The sequence below is a fragment of the Macrotis lagotis genome, chromosome 6 (assembly GCF_037893015.1).
Source record: "Macrotis lagotis isolate mMagLag1 chromosome 6, bilby.v1.9.chrom.fasta, whole genome shotgun sequence".
Classification (NCBI taxonomy): domain Eukaryota; kingdom Metazoa; phylum Chordata; class Mammalia; order Peramelemorphia; family Peramelidae; genus Macrotis; species Macrotis lagotis.
This window is the reverse complement of record NC_133663.1, coordinates 113,048,546-113,061,797: the sequence shown is the minus strand read 5'-3', so window position 1 is coordinate 113,061,797 and position 13,252 is coordinate 113,048,546. Positions and strand designations below refer to the sequence as shown.

At 34.6% G+C, this 13,252-nt stretch overlaps 1 pseudogene; it reads right to left on the bottom strand.

Annotated features, from left to right (window-relative positions):
• Positions 1–10,168: 10,168 nt before the first annotated feature.
• On the bottom strand, positions 10,169–11,379 carry LOC141491790 (large ribosomal subunit protein uL3-like; annotated as a pseudogene).
• Positions 11,380–13,252: the final 1,873 nt, after the last annotated feature.

Below are 13,252 nucleotides of genomic sequence, written 5' to 3'. Positions count from 1 at the left end.
ACTTGCTACAGTAGCAGGAAATGATTATAGTAATTTGCTGTTTGACAAATTTAAAGAGTCCAGCTATTGGGATAAAAACTTTCTCTTCAATATAAACTGTTAGGAAAATTAAAAGTTAATATTGAAGAAACTTAGATTAGACCAGCACCTCATACCCTATACCAATATAAGATCCAAATGGATACAGGATTTAGACATAAAAAGCAATATTATAAGCAATCTAGAAGATCAAGGAGTAATTTACCTGTCAGATCTATGGAAAGGGAAGCAGTTTATGACCAAGGAAGAAATAAAGAACATTATTCAAAACAAACTGGATAATGTTGACTACATTAAATTAAAAAGCTTTTGCACAGACAAAAGCACTGTAACCAAGTTCAAAAGAAATGTGGTAAATTAGGAAACAATTTTTGCAACTAGTGTTTCTGACAAAGGACTCATTTCTAAAATATTCAGAAAACTGAGTCAAATTTTCAAAATAACAATTGATTCTCCAATTGACAAATGATCAATGGATATGCAAAGGCAATTTACACCTGAGGAAATCAAAGCAATCCATAGTCATATGAAAAATTGCTCCAAATCATTACCTATTAGAGAAATGCAAATTATGGCATCTCTGAGATATCATACTACACCTCTCAGAATGGCCAATGTGACCAGAAAGGACAATGATCAGTGTTGGAATGGATGTGGGAAATCTGGGACACTAATATATTGTTGGTGGAGCTGTGAATTTATCCAGCCTTTCTGGAGAGCAATTTGGGATTATGCACTAAGGGCAACAAAGATGTGCATACCCTTTGAGCCAGCAATATCACTCCTGGGTCTATACCCTGAAGAAATGATAAAAAAGGTAAAAACATCACTTGTACAAAAATATTTATAATAGTCCTGTTTGTGGTGGCAAAAAATTGGAAATTAAGTGCATGTCCCTCAATTGGGGAAGGTCTTAACAAACTGTGGTATATTTATATCATGGAACACTGTTGTTCTACTAGAAACCAGGAGGGATGGGTATTCAAGGAAGGCTGGAAAAATTTGCATGAACTGATGCTGATCGAGATGAGTAGAATCATAAAAACATTGTATACCCTAACAGCAACATGGTGGTTGTGATCAACCCTGATGGACTTGCTTATCCCTTCAGTGCAATAACCAGAGCCAATTTTGATCAATCTGCAATGGAGAATACCATCTGTATCCAGTGAAAGAATTATGGAATTTGAACAAAGGCCAAAGACTATTACCATCAAATTAGAAAAAGAAAGTGTTATATTATTATGTAATTTTACTATCTCATACTTTATTTTTCTTCCTTACAGATATGATTTCTCTGTCATCACGTTCAACTGAGATTAATGTATAACATGGAACCAATGCAAACACTAACAGAATTCCTTCTGTGGGGTGTGGGGGGAGGGAAGAAAGAATGGGGGGAAAATTGTAAAACTCAAAATAAATAAAATCTTTCTTTAAAAAAATATAAATTAAAGGTGGCTAGGTTGCACAGTGGATAGAGCAGTGGTACTGGAGTCAGGAGTACCTGAGTTCACATCCAGCCTCAGACACTTAATAATTAACTATTTGTGGGGCCTTGGGCAAGCCACTTAACCCCATTGCCTTGCAAAAAAATCCTACAAAGAACCCTAAAAATACAAAATAAAATAAAATTGAAAGTTTAAAAAATTATATAGATGTTATCTAATCATAAAAAAATGAAATGGAGTGATGAATCAGTGGAATAGGATAGGTTAAAAAAAGCTGCAGTAAATGCCTACAAAAAATCTACTATTGGACAAACCCAAAGACATCATTCTCTGGGATAAGAACTCACTATTTGACAAAAAAAAATGTTGGGAAAGCTATAAAATAGAATGGTAAAATCTAGGCATAGATCCACATCTCACATCCTATACCAATATAAGGTTAAAATGGGTACAGGATTTAGACACAAAGAGTGATACTATAGATTAATTAGTAGATCAAAAAAATACTCATCCATTGGATCTATGGGAAAAGGATAAATTTATGACCAAGCATTAACACACACTATAAACTGCAAAATGAATGATTTTGAGTATATTAAATTAAAACATTTTTGCACTAATAAAATCAATGCTACCAAAATTAGAATAAATGCAGAAAGCTGGTAGCAATCTTAACAGCCTGGATTTCTGATAAAGTTGTCATTTCTAAAATAGATAGAGAATTGCATCAAATTTATAAGGACATTCCCCAATTGATAAATGGTCAATGGATATGGACAGTTTTCCAATGAAAAAATTAAAGATATATATATATGTATATGAAAAAATGCTATAAATAACTTTTGATTAGAGAAATGCAAATTACAACAATGATGAGGTATCATCTCACACCTATTAACTAACTCCAGATGATAAAAAGAGAAGATGATCAATGTTGTAGAGTTGTTTGTGGGAGGATTGGGAAATTGATTCATTACTTTTGGAGTTGTGAATGGATCCAACCTTTCTGGAGAGCAATGTGGAACTATATCCAGACAGAAATAAAACTGCTGATACCTTTTGATCCAGCAATTCCAATTCTAGGACCATATCCAAAAGTAATTCTAAAAAATGGGAAAAATCCTACATGTTCCAAAATATTCATAACAGTTCTTTTTGTAGTGGTAAAGAATTGGAAATTGAGGAGATGCCCATCAAACAGGGAATGGCTAAACAAATTATAGTACATGAACACCATGGAATATTCTTGTTCTATAAGAAACAATAAATGGTTGGATTCTAGAGAAGTATAGAATGACTTTTGGGATCTCATGCTGAGTGAAGGTAGAGGCCAGAGAAAAAATGTACACACCATCAATATTATGAGATGAACAACCTTGATGGAAACAACTTCTCTCAGCAGTTCAGAGAACAAAGACAACTATATTAAATTGGTTATGAACTATATTATACCCAACCAGGGGAAGAAAAACAAAACAATACACAGAGAAAAAAAGCACCCCTACTTAATGCAATGAACACTTTATAAACAAATTTCTCTTATTTATCTCTTTCCCTTAAATCTAATACCTAACAGAATAAATTACTAATTTGTAAACATTTTTTAAGAAAATTTTCCATGAAATTCTAATCTGACTGTTTCCTGCTGATGGGAAGGGTGTGGAAAGGAAGGGTGGAAGGAAATTTTGCATCTTAGAAATATGTATATTTAAAGGGATGAAAATTTAAAAATTAAAGTAAATTAAAGCCAATAGTCTATTGTCTGCTTTTAAACTCCATGATCCTTTCTTTGGATACAGATGGTATTCTTCATCTAGAATACCGTAAAACTGTTCCTCATTATTTCACTGAAGAAATGAGAAAGTGCATTAAGCTTGATCATCACCTCCATGTTGCTGCTAGAGTGTACAATGTTCTTCTGACTCTGCTCATCTTGCCAGCAACAGTTCTTGCAAAAACTTCCAGGTTTCTCTGATTTCCCAGCACAATACTTTTCCATAACATACATATGCCACAATTTGTTCAGTCATTCCCCAATTGATGGAAAGTCGCTCAGTCTCCAATTCTTTGCAACCAAAAACAGGACTGCTATGAATATTTTTCTACAAGTGATGTTTTTGCCATTTTTTTCATAATCTGTTCAGAATATACACCCAGTATTGGTATTACCGGATCAACAGGTATACACATTTTTATGCCCTTTGGGCATAATTCCAAATTTCTTTCCAGAAAGTTTGGATGAGTTCACAGCTACACCAACAATGTATTAGTGTCCCAGATTTTCCACATACCTTCCAACATTGATTATTGTCTTTTTTTGGTCATATTGGCCAGTCTGAGATGTGTGAGCTGGTAGCTGAGAGATACTTTAATTTGCATTTCTCTGATCAGTAATGCTTTGGAGCAATTTTTCATATGGGTACAGATAGATTTTGTTTCCTCATCTGTAAATTGCCTCTGAATATACTTTGACCATTTGCCAATTAAGAAATTATTTTTTTTATAAATTTGACTCAGTTCTAATATAAAGTCCTTTATAAGAAATGCTATTTGGAAGAAAAGTTTCCCAATTTGTTAACTTTGACACAAATCTGATGAAAGTAAGATTCAGGTTGTTCTCAAGCTCTCCCATCTTCCCCTCTATTACAATAGGTCCTTTTTTCCTCTTTATGTAATGTGATTTACCCCATTCAGTTTCTCCCATCTCTTTACTGTCTCCCCTTTTAAAGGAGATATTTTTTTAAATCATTCTATCAGAGTCACAGATAAGTCATGAGTGTCAATTACTTCTGATTGAGTATATTCTCTCTAATACAATTACAATTCTCAAGGGTTATGAGAATATTTCTCCCAAGTGGGAATATAGATAGTTTTTTTTTTCTTATTGGATAGCAGTTTTTTGTTACCCTTTGGTTACCTTTTCATTCATCTCTTGAGTCTCCTGTTTGAAGTTCAAATTTTCTATTTAGCTCTGGTTTTTTCATCAGGAAAAGTTGGAAGTATCCTATTTCATTAAATGTCTATCTTTTCCCCTGGAAAAGAAGGCTCAATTTTGCTGGATAGTGAATTATTGACTGCTGATGGCTGCTTGATTGAGTTTGGGTTAGAAGATGATAACTGACTTAAAAAACCTAAGCTTTGGTGACCCTTGAGTTGAAGGCTTTCCATTGAACTCTGATTTGATAATACAACTGCGTCTTTCATAGATTCACTTGTTGATAGTCCTATTCCCAAACTTTTTGACGTAGGTTACATCCCGCCAGATTACATTCTGCCCAGATTAGAGTTACATCATTATTTTATCCTGTATGCTAATTTTGTGGTTTTCTGATATAAATAACTGTTTGATACTACCAATAAATGACTCTGCTAGTTGTCTTGCTAGCATCCCCACCTGAGTGTATGCATGTTTCTTTTCTCTCCTGAGCTGAACTGATCCCCTGGTAGATAGGTGACCTCAACAAATGGCTGCATTAAAAGCTCCCTTGCTCTTCAAAATATTCATTCCAGGCCCTTTGATACCTTAATGTTGATGGAGTTGGGTCCAGTGTAACTTGTGTCTAAATTGTTTATTTCTTACTGCTTCCAGGATTTTATCTTTTATCTGATAATTCTGGAATTTGGCTACAATATTCCTTGATGTTTTCATTTTGAGATCTCTTTAGGAGTGCATTGATATATTCTTTCAGTAACTATTTTGCCCTCTGGTTCCATATCAAGGTAATTTTCCATCACTAAATCCTGTTATATGGAGGCCAAATGTTTTTCTCCTCAATATTTTCAGCCCAATGATTCTTAAGGTCTCAGTGCTTTTGCTGATGAGGTATTTTACATTGTCTTCTATTTTTTTTTTTGGTTTTGTTTAAGAGATTCTTGTTGCCTCATGAGTCATTAGTTTCCATAGATTATATTCTTTTATTTAGAGAAGAATTTTCTTCATTTACCTTTTTGCAGCTCCTTTTACAATTGGTTTATTTTTGAAGGAGTTTTCTGTTTGCCCAATTGTGACTTTGAGAGAATTATTTTCGTGTTGTGAGATGTTAATTTTCTCTTGCTAAGTTTTACTTTCCTCTAGAGTTAATTTTTCCAATTGAATTTTAAGTTTCTTCTTGATTTCTTCTAGCTAATCTTTCTGGGATGAATTCAATTCATATTCTCCTCAGAATTTCTACATCTCTTTGAGTAAGGATCTTTGCCTGAAAGGTAGTTTTCTATGGATCCCTCTTTCTGCTAACTTTTCTTCATTTTCCTAAGATCTTGTTTTGGGAGAGTGGCTGGTTCACACACCTTTGTTGTTGAAATTTCTAGAGGCTATGCTCAGTGGGTTTAGTAACACTAAGTGGACTGGTCAGTGGTGGGGGGTGCTGATTCCTTTCTCTGGAATGTCTGTGACCTTTATTTGAAGCCCACTCCCCAGGCCTGGAGGAGGTGAGAGGCACAGCTGGTTGCTGTTATTCCTGAACAATGTAGGCTGAGCCCTGAAGATAGATAGTTAATTTCCTTATTCAATGGAGGGAATTCTGCTGCCCACAACTGAGCCTAGAGGCCATGGGGTGGGCTGTTACTGCTTTTGTTCTGGGAAGAGGGCTCATCTTAGAATATGGAGCCCTTGGCCTTTGTCTTCTAAACCAACTAGGCCAATTGGATCGATGTCCAGTCACACTGTACAACTCTCTTTGCTGGAACTCCTCCTCCAGCCCTGTTGGCGGTCCCCTATCCCAGTACTCACACAGCCAATGACTCAGCAGCTGATTTTAGATTGTTCCTTTGGCTTGATCCCACCTCACCTAGGCTATGGTCTCTGCTCTCTATCCGCAGCTCACCCATACTTCCCTGAGACAGGCCTAGTTGACAGATGTTCTTCTCCTAGCTTCTTTTTTCTGTGTTTTATCAGTTGAATCTCTGTTAAGAAGCATAATTCATATTAGATCTTAGGGAAAGCCAGGAGACCTTAACACAGTGACTGAGGAAGGGAATGGATGTGAAGCTAAGTGTCTCACCTTAGAGGAAACAAAAATGTCTCCTAAAGTTGGAATGCAGGTGGGGCTCTGCATTCACTATTTTTTTCTTTAATTCCATGTTTTATTTGCTAATTAATAAATAAAAAGTCAATGAAATACATCTCCAAGTATTTTCTTATTATATATATATATATATATATATATATATCATGAAATGCGTTAATACAGTTAAATCACTGAAACAATAAACATATATACATATATATATATATGCATAAACACAAATAATTTTTGGGAAAATACAAGTTAAATATAAACAAAAAGCAATCTTGATATTTTATGTGATATTATTCTATATTAAAATTTTCAGTTCTCTGCTGTTCATCAATAGATCAATACATCAATACAGTTTGGATTACTATTGGTAAATGACACTAAACAACTTCCTTCAATATTAACTCTTTTACACAGCTAAGTGCTGTTTCTAAATTTGAAATTATTTTTTAAAATATGTTGCTTTACTTAATAAATTAGCCTCTAGAAATTATTGTGGAGTCAGAATTTATATCTAAAGAATATAGAAATCTAGCAAAACAAACAACAAAGGGAAAGTCAAAGTTAACAGGAACATGTTTTGATGAACATATACATAAGCCTATATTCTTCCAAAGGTTGGATACCTATATAGAACTCTCCAACAAGATACAAATGATGTTTCATTATTTTATCTTTATCCTCTTTATCCAGTAACGTATCTGAGCATCTTTTCTAAAGTTCCTTTACTCTTTCAAACACTCCAGCCTCTTTGGGATTGCTGAATCCTCATGTTTCTTTATCTCTACCAATGCACAATCTTCGTGAGCTAACTCAATTTGGTCTCAGAAATCATTCAACTGTTTTGTGGGTTCCATTGATCAAAACTGGTAACCACCAAGCACAATTTTCATTGTCTTTTCCATTTTTTCACCTCTTTTAACTGCTGTAGTCATGTGACTCCTGTATTAATTTTTAAAAAAATTCTCTTATGTTTTTCTTTCCCCTACCATGGTTTTTCTTTCTCTTCCCTCAATACTAATTCCTCATACCAAAAATGACTAATCTGCAAATATGTTTAATAGAAATGTATGTATAAAATATTCAACTGACTGTTCACTGCTAAGGGAAGGCGGGAGAGGGAAGGGAGGGTGAGAGAAAATTATGTAACTTAAATATATACATAGGCATAGGGATGAACATCGAAAAACTTTCATAGCATGTATCTGGAAAAATAAAATATTAATTAAATAATACTGAAAAAAATGACATAAACCAAATTTGGTTGAAAATGGAAAAAGCAGAGTAAAAGGGCAATGAGGGGAAGAGAGGTTTAAAAAGCAGAATTAACCATTCAGGAAAGGAGATACAAAAATCTCTCTGAAGAAAATAGTTCCTTCAAATGTAGAATGAAGGTAAGGGAAATCAAGGAAAAAAATCAAGGATTAATAAAAAAACAATGAAAAGCTAGGAGAGAATTAGAATTATTTCACTGGAAAATCAAATGACCTGGAGAACAGATACAGGAGAGATAATTTTAAAATTATTGAACTATCTGAAAATTATTACCAAAAAAGATCCATATTTTTTCAAGAAATTTTTCAGGAAAAGTGCTCTAATATCCTGGAAGCAGCAGGTAAAATAGAAATTGGAAGAACCCACTGATTACCTCCTGTTAGTGATATCAAAATGAAAAATGCTGGAACATTATAGTCAAATTTTAGAACTTCCCAGTCAAGAAGAAAATATTGCAAACAGTCAGAAAGCAACAATTCAAATATCATGGAGCTACAGTGAGGATAATGCATGATTTAGCTCTTTCTATATTAAGGGCTTTGGGGGCTTGGAATATGATATTCTTGAAAGCAATAGTACATGGATTACAGTCAAAAATCAACTACCCATTAAAAATGAGCACTCTTAGTTAAAGAGATGGACATTCAATGAAATAGGGAACTTTCAAAATTCCAGATGAAATTGTCAGAGCTGAACAGAAAATTTGATCTTCAAGTATAAGACTGGGACAGAGCATAGAGAGGGTAGATGGGAAGGGCAAATCATGAGGGATTTAATGATGTTGAGCTGCCTACATGGGAAGATGATACTGAAATTCATAAGAACCATCTCATTTATTAGGGCAGTTAGAAAGCATATATAAAAGGATGCAAGGCACAGGAGAGAGTCAAATTTGAATGCATAGTAATCATAAAGATGACTTTAATAGAGTAGAAGGGAATGTACTGTGAGAAAGGGCATGGAAGTGTAGAATGGGGTAAGTTACTTATGTAATACCGACTAGAAAAAAGATTTTACAGGGGAGTGGAATAGGGAGAAAGAGAGAGAGAGGAGAATGAATGAGTCTTACTCTCATCAGAATTGGCACAGAGAGGGAATAACATGCATACTCAATTAGGTCTTTCTTATCCTAGAGGAAAATAAGAGAGAAAAGGATGCGAAAAAGGTTTTTGAGGAGGGACAGGGTGAAAGTAGAGAGAGAATAGAATAAATTTGCATGGGAAGAATAAGATGGAGGGAAATACGCTGAAGCAACTATGGGAAAAGTTTTCAAGAAATGTCTCTGAGCTTACGATTAAGAATATTATCCATCCTAAAGACAGAGTTCATGGTATATCAACAAAGACTAAAGCATACCTTGTTTTTTCTCACTTTATCATAATGTTTCTGGTTTTTTTTTGGGGGGTGTTATGTTTAACTTTTACAACATGACCATTGTAATAATGTTTTCTCATGGCTAAACATTTTTATTCTACACTAAGTAACTTGTTTTCTTAATGGGGAGGTTGTGGGAGAGGGGGAAGGAAGGAAGAGTATTTGGAATTCAGGTTATTGTAAGTAGATAATGAAACTTGCTTTTACAAGTAGCAGGGGGAAATTTAAAAAAATTAAAATTAAAAATAGATTACAAATTGCAAAGTCATTGTTTAGATGAATATAATAAGGAACAATAAGATGGGACTTGGCAAAAGTCTGATTTATTCCCTAAAATCACTGTTCAAAAATGTATATATTTTTAAAATTGAAATATTGATTTCAATTTAAATAAATTCATTAACATTACTATGTTAACATTGTTATTTTTAATTTATATAGAGCCTAAATACAAGTATATTTGTACTGTCATTAATATTAAGAATTAAATATTTGACAATATATTCATGATTTACTCACCTTATTGAGAGAACTATTGAAAGTAAATGTTTTGACTTCAAGTTTAAGCAATTAAATTTCAATTATTTTATTATCATTTGAAAAATACTAGAGTCATTCTTGAATTACACAGTTCCATGGAAGCAACTATGTGGAACAATGGATAGAACACTGGAACAGGAGTTAAGAAGACCTGAATCAAATCCATCCTCTGATACCTTACTTTTGCTATGATATGAGGCAAAGTACTTAACCTCTGTTCAACAACATCTATCTTTTAAGGTGGTTGTGAATGTCAAATGAGAAATGGATCTCAAATGAAAAACAAGCAAACAAAAAAGTGCTTTAGCATAGTAACCTGCCAAATAGTAGAGGTTATATAAATATTTATTCTCTTCTTTACTCTTCTTCATAAGTCCAGATGTTATTTAACACATCTTGTCCCTTTCATTCTATTTTTAAAAAAATAATTTCCAGTTATTGAGAATCTACCAGCTCCAAGTTGGTTTAAAATCCCTATGCAGCCTCTTCCTTCACAACATGATCCTTTTTGAGTGGTCCCATGAAAGCTTTCTTGTTTTACACAGTCTGGAAGTGACTGTGGCCAAATTTGGAAGTGGTGTTGATAAAGTTCAAGTCAATCTTCTCCAGGGCACAGCATTTGGTCTGTACCAGCAGAGACTTTCTTAGGCTGAGGGTCTGCTTCTTGGTCCCAATGACACAACCTTTCTGCATGATAAAGTAATTGGTCACTTCACCATAGTGGACAAAACCTCCCAGAGGATTGATACTTTTGTCAGACAGATTGTAGTCAGTGGAGGCATTTTTGATCAGTTTGCCATCCTTTATCTGATAGCCCTGGCCAATCTTGGAGATCTTCTTGCTGATCTCAGTGTGATGGTCATAGCCCTTCTGATGAGCCCTAGCAACAGAGAAGGCCACATAGACAGGATTCCAGGCTCTAATACATGCCACCCTATGTAGGCCTCTGTGGGTTTTTGCGGGCAGTTTCTTTATGTATCAGCAGCTGGTAACACCTTTTCAACTCTTGCCCTTGGTCACTCTGATGACATCAATCATCTCATCTTGTCTAAATACAGTGGACACAGGCATCTGCTGCTCCAACTTCTTGCTAGTCCAGTCCAGTTCCTCATACATGCTGCTACCATTCACCTGGATCTCCAACAGGTGAAATTTCTTCTGCCTCAGAGAGTACAGGCACATCTGGGTGTAGGCAATGACTCAGATCACCTAGCATGTTGAAGTTGAACTTCATGCTGTTGAAGTCTTTCTCCAATTGCTTCTTGCCATCATCATCTTGCTGCTTCTTGCAGTACTTGGTGAAGGCCTTCTTCTTGGACTTATTCCAGTTCTTGTAGAATCACCTCTTACACTCATCACTGATGTGCTCAGCAAAGATGGTTTTGAAACTCTGGTATCCTTGTGGAGTTTGCACATAGCCTGTGATGCCTACAATGACCATGGGGGGTGTCTCCACAATGGTGGACAGCCTCCACAACTTCCTTCTTTTGACCTTTGAGCCAGACCACCTCTCAAGCGATGTGTGTCATGCCCACCTTGAAACCCAGAAAGGCAGTCAGGTGGATGGGTTTGGTGGAGTCATCTTTGGGAAAGCTCTTCACTGTGCTCTGGTGCTGGCTGCTTTTCTTTCAAGGTGGGAAACCCAGAGATTCATGCCTGGAAGTGGAGAACTTTCTGCACGACATATTACTGCATCTGTGGCCTGCCACCAAGTCCAGCTGGGAGAGATTGTCCCTTTCATTATTCAAAATTATTTCATAACTTGAAGGGGAAGAAGAGAATAGAGAAAGATTCAGTTGCAATAGCATAAACAGCTAAGTTCTGATTTTAAAAATCTATGATATTAATGAATTAGAAAACACCACAAATTTGTAATGAAATAGATAGAATGACTGTATTTATATAGAGATCTGAACAGAATGGAAGAGAATTATTGAAATGATGTGCTTATTTTGCCTCATGTAACAGATAATTGTCATACAATTGATAAATTGACTTTTTAGATTGTCTCTATGCACTATACAACAGCAGTGGCAACAGTAACAACAATAATAATTTTATTTTGTAGTTCGTTTGTCTTATGAGGAGTGCTGCATGTTGATATACATTGTCTCATTTATTCTAACAATGTTCCTATGAGGAAAGTAAGGTCTGACCTTATCTTCCCCATATACAGAAGACTTAAGGAGGCAAAGTCAACCTAAATGGCTAATTCCTGATGATGCCACTATTTATGGTTTAGTCCTGGTCTCCTTAACCCCAGTAGCACACAATTTACAATGGATTGGATAACCTTGTACTTTATATTTTGCAACTAGAAGACTCAAACAGTGACTAGATGACTACCTACCAGATATATTGTAGAGAGAATTTCTATCCAGGTATGGTTTGATATAATGCTGAGTAATTGATTTTTTTAATATAAAAAGAGGCAAAAGACCAATTAGATTATAATAATGTTTTAGACGCAATTTTTAAAAAAAAGTTCTTTGGATTTAATATATGTTTCTCTCTACTTTCACAAGATTTTGAAAAAAAAACTGTGGTAGTTGGGGCAGCTAGGTGGCACAGTGGATAAAGCACTGGCCCTGGAGTCAGGAGTACCTGGGTTCAAATCTGGTCTCAGACACTTAATAATTACCTAGCTCTGTGGCCTTGGGCAAGCCACTTAACCCCATTTGCCTTGCAAAAACCTAAAAAAAAACCAACTGTGGTAGTTGATAGTTTTATCAAAAAGTCCAATTTTCTACTTTCATTTCAGAGCAAAAAACATTCAGTTGTTCTTCCCATGAAGAAGTGACACAATGAAAATTCTTGTTCTAACTTGAACTGGAAAGACACTGCTCAATATAAGCTGGCATCAGAAAATTGTACTATAGGTTTTCTAGCATTTGGTCAATTATTTTGCAAAAACACCATTAAAGATTTTAAAGGATAAAAAAATAGAAAATTTATATAAGAATGAGAATATGCATTATTAATAGTACATATGCTTACATATATGAAATTATTTTGATGCTGAATTTCTATTTTATCTGTATCTAAGTACTCAGATAAACTTTTGTATTATTTATTTGGGAAATTTATATCTGAATGGATTAATCTGTGATTGTTCAATCAAAGTACCAGTAAATTGATGACCTTTTTTATATTTTTCTGTATAGGATCATGATTCAATAACACACTACTAGAAATATCAAGAAGTTCTCAGGTTAAATATTTCTGTACATTCATTTGTGATTAAAAAACTGAAATCTAGTTTTATTCATTACTGAATAAAATATATGTTGCATCCATCTTGAAACAGAAATATTGAAATTTCAAAGGATGAAGGAGACAGAGAAAGAAGCAGAAAGAGTCAGAGAGAAAGAGAGAGAGAGAGAAAGAGAATAGAGAGACTGAGACTGAAACAGAGACAGAGAAATAGATAGCCAGAGACAGAGAGAGAAAAAGAGAAAAACAGATAGAAGGACGGAGACAAATAAACAGGGAAAGAGACAAAGACAGAGACAGAGATATAAGTATAAGTAAAATCTTACTAGATGAGAAACATTGTAA